Raw genomic sequence first — 17,155 nt, 5'->3', positions numbered from 1 at the left:
CACAGAAATTTGGTCTCCTTCCTTCCACACACACAAAATATAGTAAATGCAATTCTAAAACAGTGAGCTAGAGAACAAAAGTTGAAGACATGAAATGTGAACTCATGAAATCCTTTCACATAAAAATGCACTTTAAATATTTTTGCTTCTATATCAGACTTAAAGGAATAAGATACCTAAAAAGCTATACTATTAGATGTAAAGAACAAATAGCCACTTTTAAGTAATGTGCTATTAAAAATGAATTCATTATTCTTGAAGTTAAAGTTTTGTATTATAAAATACGTCATCGTATTTGTTCAGACAGTCTAGCAGGCCTTTGTTTGTGTTTACTGAAAATGCCTTCCATATACTTAAGGCCCCAAACCAAAGCTTCCCAAATGGAATCTGCAGAGAAAAAAAAAAACACTGATTCCAAAAAGAAGACTGTGCAAACAATACATAGTTCCAAGATAAATAAATGTACTCAAAGCAAAAAAACTTCCTCCAGGTTAATCAAAGACTCCTGCCTAGTGAAATATATCTTTCAGAAAACATAAGATGTCCACATGTTGAAGACTTACAATCAAAATGATCTTTAGTATCTAAAAAAAATTCATCATCCCAAAAACAACAATGTACAATTTATCTAGTCTTCCAAAAAGACTTGAACAATCTTTGAAGATGCAAAACATTTTCACCACATCCTACAAAATCCCACCTGACTTCGTTTACCAAAGACTACTCACCCACCTAACCCACCCCTCCAACCCATTCTACAGCTCTCACTAGACTCTGTTATTTGTCCAATAAAATGCAAAAGTCTGGCAAAATCCTCATAGGCAAAAAGAAAAAGTTACTGAATCTCTTTTGACTCCAAGGCCTGGTTTCCTTTAGGTCCCCTCACTGACATTTCTTTGGCCCCACAGCATGGGGTACAGGCCGATCTGCATGGCTGGCTATACAGACGTATTATGAAGCCTTTACAATTGACCACACAAACACAATACCACAATGTAGGTCAGCTTCTGCACTCAAATGCCAAAGTGAAGCTTATATGGAAGTAAACTACAGACATAAATCTGCAAGGGTAGAATTCCACCCAATGATCCTAAAATTATTTCAAGGAATCAATCTCCAAGTATGCATCATGAAATCAGAAGAGCCCAGTTAAGCTTTTAGAGGGGGGGAGGATAAAGAAGAAAGAAAGAAAATGAAAGACTTAAGAAGAGGCAGCAAAGGTTTCACCAATCATTATATCATTGAGAGGGCTCAAACTACAGATGAAGTTAGAATACAGAAGATTGTAGAAAGGGTATTTAAAATTATTAACTGATCAAAAATTTGTAGTTGTCATTAAAAAAAATACAACTTAGCAATTCAGTTCAGAAAGAAGAATATCCCCAGGAACATACACATCTGTTTAATATTACAAGCCAACTGTCAACATCCTAAGTGAAGTTTTAATTTAATATTTTTTCTTTCTTGATGTTTTACCTTTAATCAATGCCTCATGAGAGTATCAACTTTCTATAAGAAACTGTTAAATATAAAGAAATGTTATTGTAGCATGTTTATAAAATCATAGTTCGAGAACTTTTTATTTTTCCAAAGCCTGACCACAACTTAATTATCTGCAGGACATTCCAGGCTCACAATTGCAAGCTCCAGTTCCCAAGCAATTTTAAACAATATCTACTGTACAGGACAGAGGGTACACAAAAGACCGCAACATGGTTATATTTCCAAAAGTCAGCATTAGGCCCTTTAGACATGGTTTTTATTTTCATTAAACAATATTTGTTTCCTCACTAATCATTAAATGGTTTTCATCACTATTGCCTGCTTTTCTTTCACATGTCAGTTGTTAGCATCAGTGTTTGTGTTCATAATAAATATAAAAGTGATCCACCCCATCATTTAAAAATGAACACACATGATGTCTGGTTCAATGAGTGTTAAGAGACTTAACAATATACTCACACCCTGAATACTGATCTATTTTAATCTAGACACTTAAAAAAACGTAATGGAGTAATAGACTATACAGCCCTCTCCTTTAAATCAGATTTAAGCTTCGTGCCTGCTTATGTTATTGTGGGCACACAGATCTAATCAGTGGTTCAAGACATTTACTTGGGAAAATGAAAGAAGAAGACAGTAAGTTCATATCCCTGACCATAATGGGGAGGAGTTGAGAATATTGCCAATTCCTTTAGATGCATGAGAAAACTAGCCTGATTAAAAGTAACACACTAGAAACTGACCGAAATGTGGAGGAGTAACTCACAGAGCACTCCAGAAATTTAGGAATAATTCTGAGAAAGTAAATTTTAAAAATAAATAAAAGCTGTATGCTATAAAGTATTAGGAACAATAAAAAATATGTGAAGTGTGGAAGAAACAAAGAAAAGTATAACAAAGTCAGAGGTAAAATTAATCATCAGTAGAAAAACTAATCCAGTAAATAATCTGGAAAACCTTCAAGAAGTCAAGATACTTGCATTGTTGCATTGGAACTAGCAGAGTTTCCAGAAAATCAAATTATTTAAGTACAAATAAACTAATTTTGGATTTCAGATTAACTGGCCAGCAGCTATGTGACTGCAGAGAGACAGAAATGTACAAACACATGTGTTTACTGGCGTATGTGTTTATCATTCTATAGCACTTCTTATGTGCTAAGCACTTTCAAGGTGCTTTACTCAAATTAATTCTCCAAAATTAGGTACTACTTTATTCCCATTATACAGATGAGGAAATGAGGTTAAATATTTTACCCACAGATCAGTTGCAGGAGGTGGTAGAGCCCAGAGTCCATGCTCTTAACCATCATGGCACAAATCATTCCAGGTGACATTACCTCTAATCCAAGTAAAAACAAGTCTATTACTTGGAGGGATCCACAGGCCTAAGTTCTCCATAGCTGCCTCCTTGGACTTCTTATTCTCTGCTGGCTTCTCAAATGTAGTCTTTTCCCAGGGACTACTCTGAGGCCCTCTTTTCTTCTGCCTTGAAATTCCCCTTGGGTGATCCCACTCTTTCCTCAAGGCTTCAATCTCCATTTACATTCTGATGTCTTCTCCAGTCTAAATTCCTGGCTTAGAAATCTTTCCTCCAGTACATTTCTATAGTTACAACTGCCTGGGAAACGTGTCCCTTGGGTGTTCAGCAGGCACCTCAAATAACTACAAAATTGAACTCATCTTAACTACCTACCTATAACAATGAAAACCTCAAAGTCATCTATAACCATTGATTTACATCTCCTACATTGAACAAGTCCCAGCTCTTCTCAAATATATCTTGAGTCTACTCCCTAGCTCTATAGTAATGAGCTGAGTTCAGGTCCTTGCTGTATCTTGACTAGACTTGACTACTGCAACAGCTCAACTGGTCCTTCTCCTTGCTGCCAGTCCTTCTCACCTCTGCCGAATCCACCAACTGCCAGCAGAATGATCTTTCTCAAATACATACCGAACCACATTAGTCCCCTACTGAAAACTTTTTCTAGTGCACCATGGCCTTCGAGATAATGCCACTCCTCTCCCATTCTAGGGGAATCCCTTTTTACCCTTCAAGGCTTAACTCAAAACTCCACCTCTCCTGTTATGCCCTCTCCCTTTAACCCCTCCCACTGAGTTCTTCACTTCCACCTGTGTCCATAGACACTTCGACAGCAGCACTTATTAGAATATGCTTTAGTTATGTGCCTCTAAGTCTATTTTTTCCCTAGATTATGTGTTTCTCAAAGTCAGACACTGTCTCACTCATGTTTGTACACCCAATACCTAACCTAGTTGTATGCCTGGCATATAGTTGGTGCTTAACAGTAAGTGACTATGAGTAGGTGAATGCATAATTCATTCTCAGAGATACCTTCAGTTCAAAGCAATATTTATAATGCCTAAAGCAGAGTGAATGGGCACAATTTTGAATGCAATGTACATCTCTTGTTGGCCACCCCCATGCATTGCTCCCCTCCTTCTGGGGACAGCTCCCCAAATTTCCTTTGGAAACAATTCGTCCCTGATTCTCAGCCAAATGTATTGGGTGGAAGTAACATACTGTGTCAGATGCAGAGCTGGGTCCTAAATGGACCACGCTAAGCAGTATATCCTTTTACTGGCAACAGGAGTGGATTGAGGATAAGAATATCACTCAATTTGAGCCAGTAAGAGAAAGTGAATCCCAGTCAAGGAAAGAGCCTCTCTCTTCCTCCAGAGGGGGCATTATGAGAAAGTGAGGCCTGCAAGTGCTGCAGCTCAGTGGCTGCCACAAAGCAAGGGCGTCAGAGGCGCCTTAAAGGCGCCAACACTGTGTGTGCAAGGCAGAACAGAGGGAGTAAGAAAAACCAGGCCTGTGGTGACACTGTTTGGTTCACCGAGTCCAGCCACGCCAGAGGTTAAGTCATACCACTAGACTTTTCAGTGATATAAATCAATAAATTCCTTTGATCACTTAAGCTAATTTGCATTGGGTTCTCTGTAACTTATAACCTTAGTAAGACTTCTGATAAAGCAAGTTAGTGTTTATGGGAAGAAAATCAAGCTACACATTTGAAGAAATGTACAGAAAAAGAAGACAAACAGGGAGAGGGTGAGAGTGGACCGCAAATTACATTTGATAGGATACAAAGAAAAGAAAAGAAAAGAAAAGAGCTAACAAGGTACTCTACAACACAAATAGGAGAATGAGATTCCAGACGTGGAAAGAAAGCTTTCCATTCCAGACAGCATCAGTCAAGCCCATATAGGGGTATCCTGTGGTACATTTATGAAAAGAATAAAGTTTTATAAAGAGCTAGAAAAAGAAATTTAAAAAATAACCAATCTTTCTTTTTGAAAAGGCCTTTATGAGAAAAAAGAAAAGACTTTGGGATAATTTAATCTGGAGAAAGCAAATCCTAGAGGCAATTTAACTTGTTGAAGGGTTATTTATAAGGAGGTGACTAAACAGCTGTTCTCCAATTTCACAGGGAAAAGAATGAGAGGAAATTGATTTAAATTTCAGTATGAAGCTCAAGGCAGGCAAAGGAGAAGTGCTTGAGGGAGAACTGTTAATGATGAAAAAAACTAAATGGAAAACTAGATTTTTATGGCTTTTAAAAGATGGAAAATTACCTATGTTGATTCATTTAGTTTGGGGGTAAAACTACTAAACAAATATTTGAGGTGTGCCTTCTGTTCATTTATTCAATGCCATGTATGAATCCCTACTATGGGCCAGATGCTCTGCAAGGCACTAGGAATACAAAGACCAAGAAGATATGGTGTCTGTTTTGTCTAAAGGCTGTATTACTGGGTACAAGAGCCACTGTGCTAAATACAAAGAAGCATGAAAATAGAGTCCTGCTCTCTCCTTTTCCATCTCCTGTGCTCAATATAAGCCCCAAAATAAACAATATCATTTGAGAGATAACACAACAGCAGCTAAAAGGTTAAGTGACAATGTTATTATTAAATAAAAACACAAAATAATAAGGCAAGGGATGTCACAAGCCATACATATTTCCATAGTAAGAATACAGGCAGCAAATGCTTTCAATTCAAGAGGAGACTAGTATAGGCTAGAATGTGCCTTTCAAGATCAATGGAATTTGAGAAAGTGAAGGAGAGCAAGCAGTCCAGGCAAGAGAAATAGCAGGAGCCAAGGAAGGAGGCAAGAAGCTGAGGGGACTGCTAACAGAGCAGCATGGTGAAAACTGGTGGGATGATGGAGGAAGTGTGGGGTTTAACACTGGAAAGGTGGGTAGGCTAGCTTTATAAAGACCAAATATCTGAGAAACTTGGCATGGAGAATGAGCGGTACTGAGCGCTTCTGAGCCAAAGTAACGATGAAAGTAGCATTTTCCGTGCAGTGGCTTAGCTTGGAGAGGGACTGAGGGCTCACCGTTAGTGTGTCAGCTCAGGCACAAGATGGTAGGAGTCTGAATTCCTATGGTAGCAGCAGAATGGATGAGACGGAGAGAAAGTGCAGGTGCTTATTCACTTAATTGATTTCCAAATACTATGTACTGAACTGTGCTCTGTGCTGTGAAGGGAGTGGAACACAGTGTCTATCTTCTTGGGCTTGGTAATTAACTGGATAGAGGAGGACAAGAAAAGGAAGAATAACAGATGTAACTGCAAAAATGGCAGTCAGGGTGGAGGAACTCTCTGGTGAGATCGAATTCCAAAATTTTTATTTACACAAGCTGGAACAACAACAAAATGTCAAAATGTAAACAGGAAAACCAATCCTCCCAATATACCACTTCATGTGCACCATGGAAGACGCTGATTTTACCACAGTTGAGTCAATGGAAAAGTATAGAAGCAAATATGCTTGTACTGGTTGAACTGTACCAAGTAATGAATATTTTAAAAGACTTCTGAAGCCAGGCATGGTGGTGTACATGCATAATCCCAGCTACTCAGCAGGCTGAGGCAGGAGGATGCTTGAGCCCAAGAGTTTGAGGTCAGCCTGGGCAACATAGTGAGACTCTATCTCCAAAAAAAAATTGAAAAAACAAAAAAAGGCTTCAAAGATAAGAAGTAAGGTATTTTTTTAGGACTGAAATGTTTCCAGATTTCATCTTTTGACATAAGTGAGATATATTCACAGATTTTCAATCATTTACCCACAGATAGGTATTTAGAAGCTTTCAGGAAATTCATCACCTCTCCTTGATAGCTCTTCTTTTTCTTCCTTGTCTTAATTTAATTTTGATTTAACTTCCTCTTGTCATTGCTTGCTTACAAATCACTGCCTCTGTGTCTGGAGCCAATTAGGGCTGTAAAAGTACCCCACGACGCCTTCATCTGGGGACCTATTTATATATATTTTCTTATTTCAAGAGGTAGAGCTGGTCTGTAACTCCAAAAGTTTCCAATCAACCATCACATTTTATTCTTTGGAAAAATATGCTTCTCTCCACAGTTAAGAAGACATCAAACTACATATTTTGCAAGAATATTTCCTTTCTACCTGTATAAAGATGAATTGTGCTTTGGGAATTCACTCGCAAAAAAGGGTTGAGTGTGGGTAATAAATGCTTAATAGCAATAACATTTTTAAAATCTTTCTACCAGTTACAATTAAATGTAATTTCCTTATTACTTTAATGGAAACCTTTGGAGTTGAAGTATTTAACTAGTCTCTTTTACATCAAGTGTTCATTATATAATTCCCTTTTAATATTAGGTATGTAAACTGTCCATTGACAGAATAAAAACACACATTTCCATTGAAACAAAAACTGGAGAAGGACAGGGCAGCTTGATTCAGGATCTGATAATGGGTTACAGATTCCATTTCAGTTCAGATTTACAGGCAACATGCCACAGAGTCATTTACCAGGTCATATTTGGAGGGAAAGTATGAACTGCCAAGTCACTAAGAGAAAAATCTGTGTGAGCCTAAAATACTTGACTTTTCCCACTGTAATGCTGAGCCTAAGGAAGAGAGGTAGAGAAAAAAATTATATATATATAAAATTATATATATATGTTTTTTTATATACATATACACACACACATATATATATTAAAAACTACCTTAAATTAAAAGGCAGTGATGATTTGGCCCAAGTTCTGGGCATGGGGAAGACTTCCCTTTGCCACTGTCTTTCAGGGTCACCCTGAGTGAGGCTGCAATGCTACCTTGTCCATTGCTGGCTGGTACTAGCCTACTGGCTAAATCATCCTAACCCCCAGGATGCTAGACTTACACAGCAGAAAAATTCTAGAGCTGGTGGGCAGGCACCTAACCTGAGTCATGGGCTGTGGATGCAAAGCTTCTACCCAGTTCCTAAGCCAACTCCTCTTTTCCAGCCTTCCCATCTCCTGCTGGAGCCTCCCATTAGTTGACCCCTATCAGAAGCCAGGGGGCAAGGAAACCCCACTATGCAGCCCATACAGATCAGCCTCTTGATGTGATCCCCAATATTGGATGTGGGGCCTGCCGACAGGTGTTGGATCATGGGGGTTGATCCCTCATGAATGGCTTAGCGCTGTCCCCTTGGTGATAAGTGAATTCTTGCTCAGTTCACACAAGATCTGCTTGTTTAAGAGTCTGGGACCTCCTCCTTTTCTCTTCTCGTTCTCTCTCACCATGTGACACTCCTGCTCCCCTTTCACCTCCTGCCATGATTGTGAGTTTCCTGAGGCTTCACAGAAGCAGATGCCAATGCCATGCTTCTCATACAGTCTGCAGAATCATGAGCCAAAATTAACCTCTTTTCGTTATAAATTACCCAGCTCCAGGTATTCCTTTATGGCAATGCAAAAAATGAACTAATACAGGTTGTGTGGCTAAACTGCACCTTTCGGATTGAGGCCCCCAGGTACTAGGAGAACTGCCCGCTGCTGGCTCACAGCCGAGTGTGTCTCAAGCAGCAGGAAGGTGCCTCACCCAACACTAGGGCCCTTCCCTGGGAGAAGCCCACAGACAATGGCTGGCCAGTGCAGTGGTTAAAAAGCCCTGGCCCTTTGCCTCAATGGGCAATTCTAAAAAGCCATCTCAGCTCCAGAGATCTCCATGGAACTGACTGCTTAAGGAACAAATAAATTCAAAAACTGGTATCCCAACAACAGAAAAGGGAATTACAATTTTTCAAATGTCTATAATCCATAAATTGGGTCTCCTTCCCTCTCAATGATTTTACTAACTAAAACCACAAATCCTTTTCTCTTTTCCCCAAAAGCAAACCACTACACTTATCTTTAAGAAACGCATGGTCGGCCAGGCGTGGTGGCTCACACCTGTAATCCCAGCACTTTGGGAGGCCGAGACGGGTGGATCACGAGGTCAAGAGATCGAGACTATCCTGGCTAACATGGTGAAACCCTGTCTCTACTAAAAATACACAAATTAGCCGGGCATGGTGGTGGGTGCCTGTAGTCCCAGCTGCTCGGGAGGCTGAGGCAGGAGAATGGAGTGAACCCGGGAGGTGGAGCTTGCAGTGAGTCAAGATCGCGCCACTGCACTCCAGCCTGGGCGAGACTCTGTCTCAAAAAAAAAAGAAAGAAAAGAAATGCATGGTCACAAGGTAATTGTTGATTAAAAGAAAAAGGTTGGTTTGGAAGCAGCCGTATTTCCCCAAAAGCTAGTCAAGCGCTTTCAAATATATAATAGTATGCACCAAAATATGCTCCTAAAGACAGCAGATGATGTGATAACATACTAAAGAGCAAATCCCCAGGGGCTTGGTCTGTGGAGTGCCAAGTGGAGCACAGTTCCCAGCCTGGGACACACTTGCCACAGGACACCTGTGCATGCCCAAGAGCTGGGGAGGCAGCAGGCAACCCGAGAAGCACAGCACACACGTGCCATGACTACTCATCTCACAGCACCAGGGACGTCATCTTGGGAGATAGCTTAACCTTCTGAACCCCGGTTTCTTCATGAATAAAGGAGCCTAACTTGAAAGGATAGTCAAATAAATTATAAAGCTTTTACCACAGGGCCAGGTAGAGTAGGTGCTCAACAAGTGGTAGCCATTATTATCATTTATCACCCTTTAGAATAACAACCAGAAACTAAGACATCAATGCAACATTTGTGGATGATTTTCTCATATAGATTAAGAAAGTCTGGATTGGAAATCCAGCTGAGTTACAGGAAAATTACTCCCTTTACAAAATATTTTACCACAGACTTCCTTTAAATAGCCCCCACCCCTCCACTGCACATTTAATATAGAATTAGATATTGCTTACTCATAACATTTTTCTAATCAAAAGCTATTAATTCTCCATTTCCTACCACAGCAAATAAAAACTCATCTGCCAGGAGTTTTACTTGTTCTGTTTTGCTTTTCATTTCAAAAGTAAATGTGCTCGTTAAAGAAATTCTGGATGATAGAAGCAGAAAAATAAATCACCCAAGTCCCATCACTCAGAAAAAGCCATGGTTAACATTTTTGTGAGTTCCCTTCCAGTCATTTCCATGCCTAGAGTTTTTTGGGTTTGCATACATAGTTTTAATTGTAATTGGTTTGGGTAGTTATTTTTTAAGCTAACTTAATAACATAAGCATATATTAATTATATATAATAATATATAATTCTCATGTCATGACATACTCTTCAGTATGTCACATTTACCTAACAATTTCTCTATACTTGGGAATAATGCTGTAGTGTCTCTATGTAAGGTACTTGTGACAGCTGCCATCACCATCATCATCAAAATCATTATTATTGTATTATTAAGGCTGCTGCTGTTCTGTGAACATTTCTAAGGCTTTGTGAAAAAAAGAAAAGAAAAGAAACACCGCTGCTGCAAACTTTGTTTTGTTTTGCTTTGTTTTGTTTTTCCTAGCTGGAGTGCAATAGCACAATCTTGGATCACTGCAACCTCTGCTTCCCGGGTTCAAGCAATCCTCCCACCTCAGCCTCCCGGGTAGCTGAGATTACAGGTGTGTGCCAAAGCGGCAGGCTAATTTTTGTATTTTTTTATAGCGATGAGATTTTGCCATGTTGCCCAGGCTGGTCTTGAATTCCTAAGCTCAAGCGATCCACCCACCTCAGCCTCCCAAAGTACTGGGATTACAGGCATGAGCCACCATACCCGGCCAAACTTTTAAAACTCAGAGACTTCCCACTTCTACAAAGTATGTCAACATTCATCTTCATTTCTTCAGTTTTGTTTTTACAGTTAAATCTTTAGTCCATCTAGAAATTTATTTTAATGTATGTATGAAACAAGGAACTAAAAATTTATTTTTTTCCCGAAGTGCTAACCAATTATCTCCAATCACTGAATAAATCTTCCTTTTCTTACTGATTTACAACACGTCTTTTAGCATGGATAAAATTTACACACACACACACACACACACACACACCCTGGACTAATAGGTTTCACGAAAAAATTCATATATGCATATATTATTTTTTGGTGTTAAAATGTTTTAGTATATGTGCTGCCAAAGCGAGCATTAAAGTAATAACTGATGTGTTGACAACACTTTTTCTTCACTTCCAGGTATACAATACGTGTTTCTATTTATCCAAATCTTCTGTATCTGTCTACAAAATTTTGCAGTTTGCTTCAACTAGGTCATTTACATTTCTTTTTAAGGTTATTACTAGAAACTCTTTTTGTTGCTACTATAAATGTTTCATTATATTCTAAATAGTTATTAATTAGATATAGGATCGCCATTGACGTTTGCCCACTAATGTTATACAATGGCTCTCGAGGCCTCTGTAATCAGGCCATAGCACCTCCCCGTTTCACATTGCTGAGTAAGAAGCCCCCATTGGCCTTGTTACGCTGGTTTCCTTACTGTCACTGAGCACACCAGGCTCATGTTCACCATCCATCCACTTGACTTGCTCTTCAAGGATCTGCTCCCAGGTCAAAGCTTTCCTAAGTAGTCTGCCTCTAATTACATGCCTTTTTCTATACTCATCCAGAACTGATAATAAGTTCTAAAACATTTAATACTTTCAAATAATATAGCAATAATTTTCCTTTTATCAATACTAGGACATTCAATTTTTTACATTTGAGAAAAGATTAAACAAAAAACAAACTATATTTTTTGTCTTTTTAAGAGGCTATGATAAATTTGAAACAAACTTGGTAAAAATATACTGTTTGCTTAAAATACTAATAAACTAGAAGCAGCCTAAATAGCTTTCAACAGGGGTTCAGATAAATCAATTATTTATTACTATTTTTAATAGCTATGCAGCCAAATAAACTGGTGGTAAGAGCAATATATACTGATATTTAAAAATTTCCAAAATACATTGTTTTCTACAATACTGTTATGTAACCCCTCTCTACTCCCCCAAGGAAGAGGGGAGGGCATATGGAGAGGGATTACATAACTGTATTGTAGAAAAATCCTGATTTTATTTAACAGAAAAAATGTCTGGAAAGTTAAACACCAGAATTTTAACTATGGCTATTTCCTGACACTGGTACTAAATGTGAACTATTTTCTTCTTTATTCTGTTTAATGAGCACTTACTAATTTTATAATCAGATTTTAAAATAGTCAACTTCAAAAATGTGCCCTGCTAATAAAAGTCCATTATAAAATTATATAACCACTTTTAAATCAAATACATTTGTGAAAACACACCAAAAATGCTAACTTTGAAAAAAACAAAACAAAACAAAAAAAAAACCTCACTCTTTCAGAGACTCAGGGAAAATATCACAAGGTAATGGGCAGTTATCACTGCAAAAAGTATTTAAAAATACATCCTGGGACTTTCAGAAAAAGAGTACTGAGTCATGCAACCATCTCATTGAAAAGGTCCTTATGGATTATCTAGTCAAAACCTCTCATTAAAAAAATCTGAAGAGTGACACCCAGAGAGGTTAGGTGAGTTCTCCAAGATCACACAGTAAGTTATTGGCAAAGGCCAAAAGTATTTACAATTCAAAACGCACACTTTTTAATTCCTTTTTCAATTCCTCTGAGTTAAGATATGCTGTAGCCTGTTACTTCTGCTACGACTATAGAATTCACTGCTGGAGAAAATGTCCAAGAAAAGGCAAGTGTTCATTTCACCAGTTTTCTTATCATTTGACTATAAATTAGATAGAAATGTTACAATATTGTGAAATGGAAAGTGTCTCTCTCTTGGTTAAATACAGCTTACAAATTCCATGATAAGAACATTTTGACACACAGACATATGTTAGATGGTGATAAGTAGAAGCTGGCAAACTTTAGTATTCCTAGACTTTGAGGATCTGAAAGTCTGTAAGAAAGAAAAAAGTATTACCGGGTTTAAAATTTCAACTGTGCCGCAAGCTTTCCATATCTGAGTTACTGGGTTCATTCAATATATCATACTTTTATTCCTCTGGTTTATTCACTTTCTTTTAGAGGAGTTTTGAAGGTGCCTCTTTTTCAGTCAATATTAAATGTAACACGCTTTAAACATAAAATGGTTTTCATACCATAAGCCGTAATTAACATGTGTAGACTTCACTGATACTTTACCCACCAGAGGGAGTCCATGTGGATTTCCACGTAGTAAGAGACCTCAAACATCAAGTTCACATGAATTCAACAACCACATTATTCATAATACAATCAATATTATAAAATCACTCAATAATATATTTCTATCCCCTGAAAAAGAGAAAAATTAAATGAGATTGGGCACATAAAGTCCTTAACCGAGTTCCTGACCTATAGCAGAAGCTCAAAAATGATTGAGTTTCCAAAATCCGTATCCTTCTGCACATTAGTTACAGTGCTTACAACAAATTAACTGGTATTCTGACTTACACACAAGTTGACGTGAGCTTGGCTGATATTTGCCCTGACAGATGGTTCTAGCCTCAATATGTAGAAAAATCTGGTTCTTGGGCCTCCAAAATGAAGCCAGCCCCTGATGGGAAGAATTCACTAAAAATGTCACACTGAGAAGACGTGTTTCTGCAGCCCTACCCTAGTAGGTGAGACACATAATAATTGGTCAACTGCCAACTCAAAAGTGAGGAAAGAGGGAACTCTTTGACATACTCCAGATTCTTCATGGAATGAAGGAGAAAATGAATCAACTATCCCTGAGAATCATGCTTCTACAACATGTGATATAATCATTACCCCCAAGATGAGTTTCATTCAGGAATAAAGAAAGCAGCTGAGAATAACAGGAGAGAACCTGACATCCACACGGGCCATCCTAAGTTTCTACCTCCTTGTACTTCTCGCCACCATAAGGCCCAGCCTAGTGATGGCCGTATTGCTGAGACAGGTGTCAATCTCCATGCAACTGGCTGGGCATAGGTACATATGCATTGGGTATCTATTTTGTACTCAAATGTCTCCAAGGTCTAAATGTGGCAAAGCTGAAGGACCCCATTGAGTTCCAGCTATGTTCTCCAATCCAGGTTTATCAGTAAGTATTGCTGCTGGGGAGTTATCCACCACATGCTGTCTTAATGAAACTCCAGTGTCCACTGGGCTCCTTGGATCTATTCTCTACTATTTAGAATTAAGAAGAAGGCATGAATAACTGGCACCCAACTCTAACCCTGAAAATGCTGTTATTGTAATCTTCTACCATTTAACTTTTCAACCAGAAAGCTGGGAATTATTCTACCTCCTCCTCTTTCTATTTCCACTAATTAGTTACTAAGTTTTACTAAGTTTGTTGAGTCTACCTACTAAATACTAAATACCTACTTCATCTATTTTTCTCCCATCTAACCCTACTGTCACCGGCTCCTCAGTTTCACCTGAATTACTGCAACAGCATCCTACTTAGCTCTCCATGTCAGTCTTGTTACATTCCAAACCCATCATGAACACTGCAGATTAGTTTAAAATTCAAACATGATCCTTTCATGCCTCTGCCGCATAGCCCAGAGCATAAAGTACAAACTCCTCAGCATTGCTAACAACGCTCTCATCTAAGAGTTGGCAAACTTTTTCTCTAAAGGGTCAGACAGTAAATATTTTAAGTTTTGCAGGCCTTTGCAGGCTATCGCTCTGCTGCTACAGCATGAAAGCATCCTTGGCCTATATTTCAACAAATGAAAATGACATATTCCAATAAAACTTTATTTACAAAAATAGGCAGCGGGCCGGATTTGGCCTGTGGGCCAGTTTATGGACCCCTGCTCTAACCCACTTCAGTACAACCTCATCCCCTGACACTCTGACCCTCACCCGGGCCTCCTCCAGAAAAGGGCTCTAGTTACACCAGTCTTGCCTCTGGCCCAAAACTGCCCTACTGTTGTGCGCCACTGCCTTTGCTCACACCCATCCCTTCTACCTACGTCTGGTGGAATGGTTTTTCTCCATAAATGCCAAGTTTGATGATCACTTTGAGGTTTCCACTGATTCTCCCCTAAAGAGATTTAGGTATCCTTTATCTACATTTTCAAAGAACAGGTTCATATGCCTCATAGTTTTTTTATGGCCCCACAATGCCTGACACACCAGATGTTCAGTGTTTATTGGATGATGGTATAAATCAATTATTGAATAAATACATTTCAAAACTTACAGTCCTCCTAAGTCTTGGGCAAAATTCAGAAGTGTAATCCACACAAAGGACTCACAATCTCATGAAAACTGCAGTGCTGAGCTCTCCTTACAGTACACACTCGGTTACTGCAATGCATAAAAACATAGCATCATGAAGCTAAAAGAGGCCCTGGAGAGCATTAAAGCAGTGGTTTTTAAACTGTGTGTCTCTGGGCCCTCTGGTTGGTTCCTAGGGGTTCCTCAAGGAGAGGGGGAAAGTAACAGAAGGGTAGTAGGCTGGCGAATGAACCTCTCTCCCCAAACCTCTCACTCCAGCTTTTACCAAAGCTGCTCCTTATTTCATTAGCTAAAAGGTTCCTGCCATATTTAAAAAGAAATCTATATGATTCACCACACTCATGCTCTGTTCGCAGCTTGCGTTCTAAACCTCCATTGTTTCCCGATCCTACTTCTGTATGGTTTGGCCCTATCTCCTGTCCTTCCTGCCTCTCATGGACTCACTGTACCTGTTGCATGATACTGCTTCTTTGAATCATGCTTCCTCAACTGAAATCTCCTAACTATGATTATACTCAACCCTTGGGTAAAATTTATAATCCAGGTGGTCCCAGCTCAACCTTTGGGTCCCAACACTGGCACAGAAAGTCAACACTGCCTCAGAAAAGGAAATCAAGGAGGACATGGGGAATCAATGCTAAAAAAATTACAGTTGTTACTCATACCTGAGTTGTTGTGCTACCTGTGTCTGCTTTTCCACTAGAGTGTAAACGTGTTGAGGGAGGAACTGAATCTTAGTAATAAAATAAAAGCTACTATTTACTGAATGTTTACTCTTAATACTGGACTAAGTAGAAATGTGCATCATGTAATATTCAAGAATCATGTGAGGATCACAGAGCTTTAGAACTGCAATGAGCCTTGGACAGAGATCACCTAGCCCAAAAACTGAGAGAGACATAGCAGATTAACAGTTATTCATTAATACAAGAAGTATGTATTAAGCACCTGCATCCCTACACTGTTCTAGAAGCTACAGATTCAGTGCTAACAACACAAAGTTCTTCATTTTCAGAAAACATATATTCTAGTAGACAAACAACAAATAAATGGATATATGATATGCTAGGGGAAGGGACAGAAAAAGGATGCCACTTTACGCAGGGCATTCAAGGAAGGCCTCGCGGAGGCAACATTTAACCAGAGACCTGAGGAACTGAGAGATCAAGCCATATGGAATCCAGGAGAAAAGTGTTCCACGTAGAGGGATGCAAAGGTTCTAAGGGGGAAATGTGCCTGATGCATGTGAGAAAATGAAAGAGGCCAGAATAGCTGGAGTAGAGTGAGCAAAAGGAGGGGGAGAGGAGGTGAGGCCAGAGAGGTAGCAGGACCAGATCATCTGGCTTTGGGCCACTCCAAGAACTCTGAATTTCAGCCAAAGATTCAAGATAATCAATTCCTAAAAATAAGTAAAGAAAAAATGAAGTTTAGCTTCCACAAAAGAATGTATTATCAAGAACAAAATCTCATCTGCATGCCTAATCTGAAAATAGAGTTCCCAGCAATTCAGGATCATTATTACCTTATTTAGAATCAAAATGTCCTTATTCTACAAGAAATCTCTGCAGTTATCTAATTGAAGCTTTCAGTTGTACTAATGTGGAAACTGAGGCCCAGAGAAATCACATAAGCAGCCCACTTACTGGCAGACCTGCAGCTAGAACATGGGTTCCTGCTTTCCTGTGTGGTGCTCTTCAGTAGCCCCTGCTGCCTCTGCACAGCAGTTCGGTGCTTACCGGTTTCTTGGTTACCTGTGTGGTAGCCCCCCCTGGCTCCTGTAACCTTTATAAGTCAGTAAGAGAACAGAAGAGCTGCCACTATGAGGTGTCTCTAGGCCTATCCTCACCCCAGAACCTGTCATTATAAACTCCTGCATTTTCTAGTTTCTCATTCCCCACAGAGTTGAAGACAGCCAGGCAGGCAAGGTGAAGGCACATCAGGCACTGTCCCAGGCACTGTGAGGGATGTTTTTGTTGCTTTTGCTTGTCCAACATTCCTTACTCCCTATTCCCAGACAGGGCACTGCCTTTTCCATGATTCTGGTGGGGGCTACATAGTATCCAAGCCACCTATTAACCACAGATTGAGGTGGACATAGACCTGACCAATTAAAGAAACATTCCTCTGGCCATAATGACTACTATAAGAGAGAGGAAAGGATCAA

General features: G+C 39.2%; 1 protein-coding gene across 3 annotated transcripts in view; it reads right to left on the bottom strand.

The window, feature by feature from the left end:
• Nucleotides 1–17,155, bottom strand: part of STX18 (syntaxin 18) — a 123,056-nt gene that overhangs the window by 101,349 nt on the left and 4,552 nt on the right.

The sequence above is a fragment of the Pongo abelii genome, chromosome 3 (genome assembly GCF_028885655.2).
Source record: "Pongo abelii isolate AG06213 chromosome 3, NHGRI_mPonAbe1-v2.0_pri, whole genome shotgun sequence".
Lineage (NCBI taxonomy): Eukaryota > Metazoa > Chordata > Mammalia > Primates > Hominidae > Pongo > Pongo abelii.
Note: the sequence above shows the minus strand (reverse complement) of the source record. Positions and strands in the feature narration are given on the sequence as shown.